General features: G+C 39.5%; 1 pseudogene; it reads left to right on the forward strand.

Moving 5' to 3' along the window:
• The first annotated feature begins 1,469 nt into the window (after positions 1–1,469).
• On the forward strand, positions 1,470–2,380 carry LOC110679248 (annotated as a pseudogene).
• The last annotated feature ends 5,276 nt before the right edge of the window (positions 2,381–7,656 follow it).

The raw sequence follows: 7,656 nt of genomic DNA on the forward strand, positions 1-7,656 counted from the left end.
CTCCTTATTGTGTTTAATGCCTCATCTCTTAGAAAGTTAAACTCTCCCTCTTCTTGGTCAGTCCAGTAGAATTTTTCCGATGTTGCCAGGTTTCGCAAATACTCTGTCCTCGTTGCTCGGTGGACAATGAAACGATCCACAAAAGTGACGAGTCCCAGGAAGCTTTTAACTTCCGCACAGTTCGTCGGTCGTCTGAAATTCTTTATTGCCCGCACCTTTTCATCTTCAATTTGCCATCCGTCTTGGGTTAGCTGAAATCCGATGAACGAAACTGCCTGACTTCCGAACACACACTTATCCTGGTTCAATCTAACATTGTGGTTCGAAAGGCAAGCTAGAACATTTTCCAGATTAGCATCATGTTCTTCCTTCGTACCTCCGAACACCAATACATCGTCTAAATAATTTTTACAGCCTTTGCATCCTACCAAGACGGTTTCTTGTAGAGTTTCCTGAAATATATCAGGCGCGTTAGACAGGCCAAATGGAAGCCTTACGCAACGGAACATTCCGAACTCAGTATAAAAATTAGTTAAATGGCGCGAGTCTGGGTGCAGTTCTATATGGAAGAACGCATTCGACAGGTCTATTGTGGAAAACCACTTAGCACCATCCAATTCAGCGAGTATCTTCTCCAATGTTGGCATCGGGAACGGAGTACGGTGAATGTAGCGATTTGGTCCTCGTAAATCAATAACGAGACGAATATCACCTTTACCTTTGGGCACCACTAACATGGACGAACAGAAAGACGTGTCCATACCATCGACTACTTTTTCAATGATATTCGCTGCCATCAGGTTGTTCAGTCTTTCTTTCACTAAGGGTTTAACGGCCAGTGGAATGTTGGTGAATACGTTCCTACATGGTGGCTTCGATGTGTCGTAAAAGATTCTTACCGGTGGTAGATTAAATTTCGGGAATACGCCATCCGAAACAGTAGCAATCTCACCTGCATACAGTGGTTCTTCAAACAAGTGCTCTACTTGAGGTTGAACTGGAACCTTCAGCCCCAGTAACAAGATGCTGTACCGTGATGCAGTAGGTCTGCCAATCAAGGCTCGATCTTCTCTCACTACATAGAATTTCTCAATGAATATTGGTCTGTCTTTGGACACGAAAAGGGGGGCCTCGAACGTTGCCAAAACGTTGATGGTACCTTCTGTAGCATATGCCTGAAGAGACTTGTCTGACTTTTGCTGGACGTTTAAAACGTTGCTATTGTAGCTTGCATCTAGGGGCACGACACTGGCAGGTTATCTCCATTTTAGGCAAAAAGTGAGCCGAAATGCAAAAAATGTTCATATGAGTCAAATTTCCAACGAAATAAATAAAATGGATAATAAATCCCTAAAAATCGATTAAATCCGAATAAATCGGATAAAATCTGAAATAATTCATCGAATCGACAAAAATCGATGGGCACCCCTAAAACTCGAATGTCAAATTTTAGTGTTTATTTAGTTTCGGTTTCACTTTATTTCGCGTGAAAGACTACAATCCCCTTCGGAACCGTGCCAGTATCTCCGCCCCGCTGGTGCATAAGTTCGACAGCCTGCTCCAGCTGGTCAAGGGCATCGACCGCCTCGAGGTGAGCGTACCGATAATCATGGAACAACCGCAGGAGATCCACAACCAGGCAAAGTCTAAGGTCCTCGGCATGGTCAAACCCTACACCGAGAAGGTGTACGAACTGCAACAGGCCTTCCAGCAGAAGGCAGCCTCCCTGAAAGAGCTCTCCTAGAAGAAAGCCAACGAAGTACTGGCCTCCCAGTACAGAAGGATCGCCGTGAACGGCGTGGACACCACCGCTCAGCTGGCCGAGCATCTTCTGGACTACTACTTCCCGAAGTGCGAAGGCGACGATGGAGATAACGCTCTCATCTCGGTTAAGGAAGATCCACCCTGCACACCGTTCAGACGCCTCTCCAACAAAGTTGCCCGCCGCGTCTACCGCACCGTGTCCAAGCAGGTGAAAACCCTCCGTAAGGAAGATGTCAAGGAATACGTCGTCACGTTGATTGCCGTCCTCCGCCTGACCCAGTACCTCAACTTCCTGAACGACAAACGGCAACACCAGGCCGGGGAAGATTAGTCCGCCCCTGCTAGCAACAGCACCGCTCCCGCCCACGCTAACTCTAGCTTCACTTCTGCGTCCAACACCTCGGCCGTGGTTTCTATGACCAATTACAAGACAGGCCAAGAAGGAGACCGGCGAAGACCAGATATCGCAGTAGGCAGGCGCATAATAAGACTAGACTACGATGTAACGTAAAATTTGTGTATGTGCGGAAATGCAAACCCTCTATAAGCGAAATAATTAGTTTTAGATTTAGATTAGAAATAGATGTATAGCTTTCAAACAAGAGTCTCAAGCATACTCCGAATTTGTTTCCTTATCAATGATGATTTTTCGAGAGTTGTTCTGGACGCTCGCCGCTGAGGTTAGCGGAATTTCCCAGAAAAAGTTCTCGGTTCTGAATTCTCTTCCAAATTTATTTAGGTATTTATGTAGCTATAACAACCTGTTCATAAATTTCATAGCGCTGAAGGGAGTAGTACTAGAAATGTTACAGGTCATACAAAATTCGTGGAATATTCATACAAAAAGCGTTCGAGGGAGTAGGTGGGTGTCAAAAATGGTCATTTTTAGCATTATGAAATTTGTGAATGAACCCTGACAATGACAAAGATGTGCTTTTAAATATTGATATGCTGTGGAACTTTTCTCTACGGGAGTTTTGAAACGTCAAGATTTGAACCGTCTTGTACCCTTTTAAGAAGCTACCTGGTTAGAGAATGTGGCATGTACAGGCATATTATACCTGTTTACCCTATATCAAAATCTGCTTTAGCTAGCTCTGCTGGTCATAGCATGCCCCCACGTTAGACTACAGAGTAATCTCACTTCCGATTCATAGAACAACTTGAAGTCCGGATCTGCCAGAAGGTAGCGGTCGCCATATGAAGTATGTTCTGATCTAATTCGGCGAAGCTTTGCATATAGGGGCCCAGATAGCCGTAGCGGTAAACGCGCAGCTATTCAGCAAGACCAAGCTGAGGGTCGTGGGTTCGAATCCCACCGGTCGAGGATCTTTTCGGGTTGGAAATTTTCTCGACTTCCCAGGGCATAAAGTATCATCGTACCTGCCACACGATATACGCATGCAAAAATGGTCATTGGCATAGTAAGCTCTCAGTTAATAACTGTGGAAGTGCTCACAAGAACACTAAGCTGAGAAGCAGGCTCTGTCCCAGTGGGGACGTAATGCCAGAAAGAAGAAGAAGAAGAAGCTTTGCATATTGCAAGGCTAGCATACCAACAAAGGATTTTTGTGCTACGCAGCGACTGCAGCGGCACTTGCTTACTATCGTGGGGAAGAAACGTCAAATTCCATGCCTGAGCCTGATGCGAAGACACCGACACAGATAAAGCAAAGATTTCGATGTGTATTGGATGATTTTCATTCATTAAAGTTCATTAAATGAGATTTTTGGGATAACTTCGGATTTTGTCGATTATTATCATTTTACTGTGAAAATCAGTCAGCAGAAAACACAAAATCAGTAAAAACTTTCAAAAACCTTGAAAATGGATAAAAATGTGCAAAATCCGATAAAATGGATTTAATCTGGAGATAACATGAAAACTCAAATGAAATGGGGTCGTATCGCACGAAAATTAAAACGAAATTGATAAGTGTCGTTCCCCTAGGTAAATTCTACACATACCTTTAACCCATATCCGCCCAGCGTCCTAAAAATAGGACAGAAGCCCCGAACGCCCAGCGTCCTATAAATAGGACAGTACTTGTAGTGCAAATATCTTGAAAATAAAAAGGTTTAGGAGAAAACTGTCTTCTGCAAAGTTGATCACAGGATTGCTGACTTCCACTTAGTAACTATTTTAATTCAGAATTAACTCACCAGGTGGCGCACAGACGCCGACAAATGTCGCATTTATAAGCAACATATGAAACAACTTTCCAGCGTACAAATATTTGCTTCGTTTATATCTCAGCCCAGCTATGAGATACAAAATTGGTGTCTTGGACAAAGTTGAAGAACTAAATAATACCTATTCGCATAGAACCTTATAAATTCGGAAAACACTCCCAAGATGGCGCTAGTGAGCCAAAACTTTATTTGCTTATATCTTAGCCCAGTTATGAGATACAAAAATGGTGTCTTCGACAAAGTTGAACAACTAAATAATACCTATTCGCATAGAACCTTATAAATTCGGAAAACACTCCCAAGATGGCGCTAGTGAGCCAAAACTTTATTTGCTTATATCTTAGCCCAGTTATGAGATACAAAAATGGTGTCTTCGACAAAGTTGAACAACTAAATAATACCAATTGGCATAGAACCTTATAAATTCGGAAAACACTCCCAAGATGGCGCTAGTGAGCCAAAACTTTATTTGCTTATATCTTAGTTCAGTTATGAGATACAAAATTGGTGTCTTCGATAAAGTTGATCAACTAAATGAGAACTATTCGCCTAAAAACTTATTAGTTGGGATAACACTCAAAAAATGGCGCTAATGGTCGAAAATTTTGATTGTTTATAGCTCAGTTCAGTGATGATATACAACGTTGGTGTCTTCGACAAATGTGATTGACTGAATGAGATCTAGTCACCCGAAAACTTATTAGTTGGGAAAACACTCATTAGATGGCGCTAGTGAGCAGAGATTTTAGTTGCTTGTATCTCAGTCCAGTTATTAGATACAAAACTGATGTCTTCGACAAAGTTGATCAATTAAATAAGACATATTCGCTTAAAACCTTTTTAGTTCGTAATACACTAAAAAAGATGACGCTAGCGATCGAACATTTTGATTGTTTATATCTCAGTTCAGTGATGAGATACAACATTGGTGTCTTCGACAAATGTGTTCAACTGAATGAGATCTTTTCGCCAGAAAACTTATTAGTTCGGAAAACATTCACTAGATTGCGCTAGTGGGCAAATATTGTATTTGCTTGCATCTAAGTTCTGTTATGAGATACAAAATTGTTGTCTTCGGCAATGTTGAACAACTAAATGATACTTAGTCACATAAAACCTTATAACACTCACAAGATGGCGCTAGTGGGCAAAGATTTTATTTGCTAATTACTCAGTCAAGTGATTAGATACAAATTTTGTGTCATGGACTATGTTGAACAACTAAATGAATCCTATTCCCATAAAACCATATTAGTTTGGAAAACACTCACAAGGTGGCGCTAGTGGTCAAATATTTTATTTTGTTTATATCAGTCCAACGATGAGACTGAAAAAAATCGAACTCTCGAAATTGGTATCTTCGACAAAAGTGTTCAACTAAATAGGATCTTTTCGCCCATAAACATAGTAGTTTGGAAAATTCTCCCAAGGTGGCGCTAGTAGACAAACATATTATTTGCTTTTATCTCAATCATGAGATTGGATACGACGTTAGTGTTTTTGACAAAGTTGAACTGAATGAGATCTATTCGCCTTGAAACTTATGGCCCCAGGTATTCTGGCCAGCTCTAGTGTCAAAAATCTTGGACCGCGTGGATTCGGTTCTATCGGTGAATAAGACTATATGCATCAGTGATGTAGTAACTTCAACGTTGTAGCCGAATAATGTTGGCTTCAAATATTCACATCTGTAAAGCATGTAATAGTTGAAGTCCAATATTTGACTGTCATTGGACTGAAGGACTAACTTTATTTAATCAGCACTAACGAAATTCTGATATTGCCAAATATATATATTTCGATCACAGATCCAAGTCACATTGTATACCAATAACTTGACCCAGAAAAAATATTTTGATAGTTATGTTTCCATTATCAGCTGGCAATATATATAATCTTTTTGAAGACTATTCTGAAACATCTGTAGGTTTTTTTCTAAATCAAAATATTTGATGTAAGATTTTATTTTGTTTTTGGTATAAATGGTTTAAGTGTGCATAATTGTACATGTACATGTATGGAAATGTATGTATGTCAGTATCTTACTTACGTGGTAGAGCAAAAAATTGAATTGAAGTCACTAAATGATTTAGTTCTGGCATGCACCTTTGAAATTTTTATTCTTTATGTTGCAATTTCTTTATCAGGGTGCGTTCATAAATTACGTCACGCAAAGTTTTGCCATATTCATCCTCCTCAATTTTCCTCTGTTTCACACTTTTTGTATAAATTCCAATTTTTATATGGGTAGTCACGTTTCATTGTAACCCCCTCCTTCCTCTTCTGTACGTGACATAATTTATGAATTACCCCTCGCAGCAGTTTTTTCCAACTTGTTTACATTGTAATGGGTCGAACTGCATGAAAATATATTTGTTTAATCTCGAAAATAAACTTATAGAATAGCTAGATATGGACGACACACTTTCAAGAATTTTTTTGGATCCTCACCATAGACTTGAAATTTTTTGGTGAAATAAGGTTTAATTTATGGGAATACGACTATGAATAACAAAAACGGAGCTAAATTTCAATTGTGAGATACCTTGGGCGTTAACGGGTTAATATGACCCAGATAGAAAGTATTCGATGAGAATATGTTGAGTATGTGGGGCAAATAAAAATAATGAAAATCAAAAACTGAGCTCTGTATATGCAATTGCACATATATTTAAGGGAGCTATTATCTTGAGTGTATCTATTAGGTATTGCTTATTACCTGAGACGAGACTCGCGAAGACGGTCTTCTTTTTCTGTGATTGCTGAGTTTTTTTCTTATTCCACTTTGTGTTTATACCAATTATGCGCATGCTGTTCAAATCCTCACATGAACTTCCCAGCAAAAAATGATTGAGTTTGCATCACATCGAATCATAAATAGCCGTTTGAGTGAATTTTCATGCCAGCAAACGTAGCAGACATTAGAAATAATTAATCTTCTGCTTAGATTTATCAGCAACTTTGGAAAAAACTGCTCCGCCGACTGAGGTTTTTAATAACAGTTTACTTTGAACACAATACTTTTCACTTTTTCAGCCATAAAAACGGTGGGCTGCATTTGACGTTTCGTGAGAGGGGAAACTGGGCTGCATATGACGTTGATATTTTTCCTCTTCGCGAGTCTCTCTCAGCTTATTACTAGAAGATATCTATATAATTCCACTATCGTAAGGGTTCATTCACAAATTTCATAACGCAAAAAAATGGGCATTTTTCATACCACCTTAGAACGCTTTTTGTATGAATGTTTTTCCAATTTTGTATGAACTGTAACATATTTAGGACACCCACCCACCCCCTTTAGCGTTATGAAATTTATGAACAGGCCCTAACACAAATCATGTCAAGCTAAATTTAAACTTTTTCACCCCCCCCCCCCTTTGTCACGCTTTCTGTATGAGGCTTGACTCCCTCCCCCTTGGAGCGTGACATAATTTGTGCAATACATTTACAAAAAAAAAAGTGTTGAGCAATTTAGGGTACTTAAACGTATAGCGATAAACACATGAGTTTCCTTGAATGAATTGCGAAATTGTATTATCTTGGAGAGTACAGCAGGGTGCGAATGTAGTAATGGAGAAGAAACAGTATAAATAAAATATTAAATATGGAATTAAATAAACAAATTTTATAGACCATAATAATACAAATTAAATAAGCAAAATGAAAAACGTTAACGCTTGTTTGGCAACACGGTCC

Source organism: Aedes aegypti, chromosome 3, assembly GCF_002204515.2.
Source record: "Aedes aegypti strain LVP_AGWG chromosome 3, AaegL5.0 Primary Assembly, whole genome shotgun sequence".
In the NCBI taxonomy this organism is placed as follows: domain Eukaryota; kingdom Metazoa; phylum Arthropoda; class Insecta; order Diptera; family Culicidae; genus Aedes; species Aedes aegypti.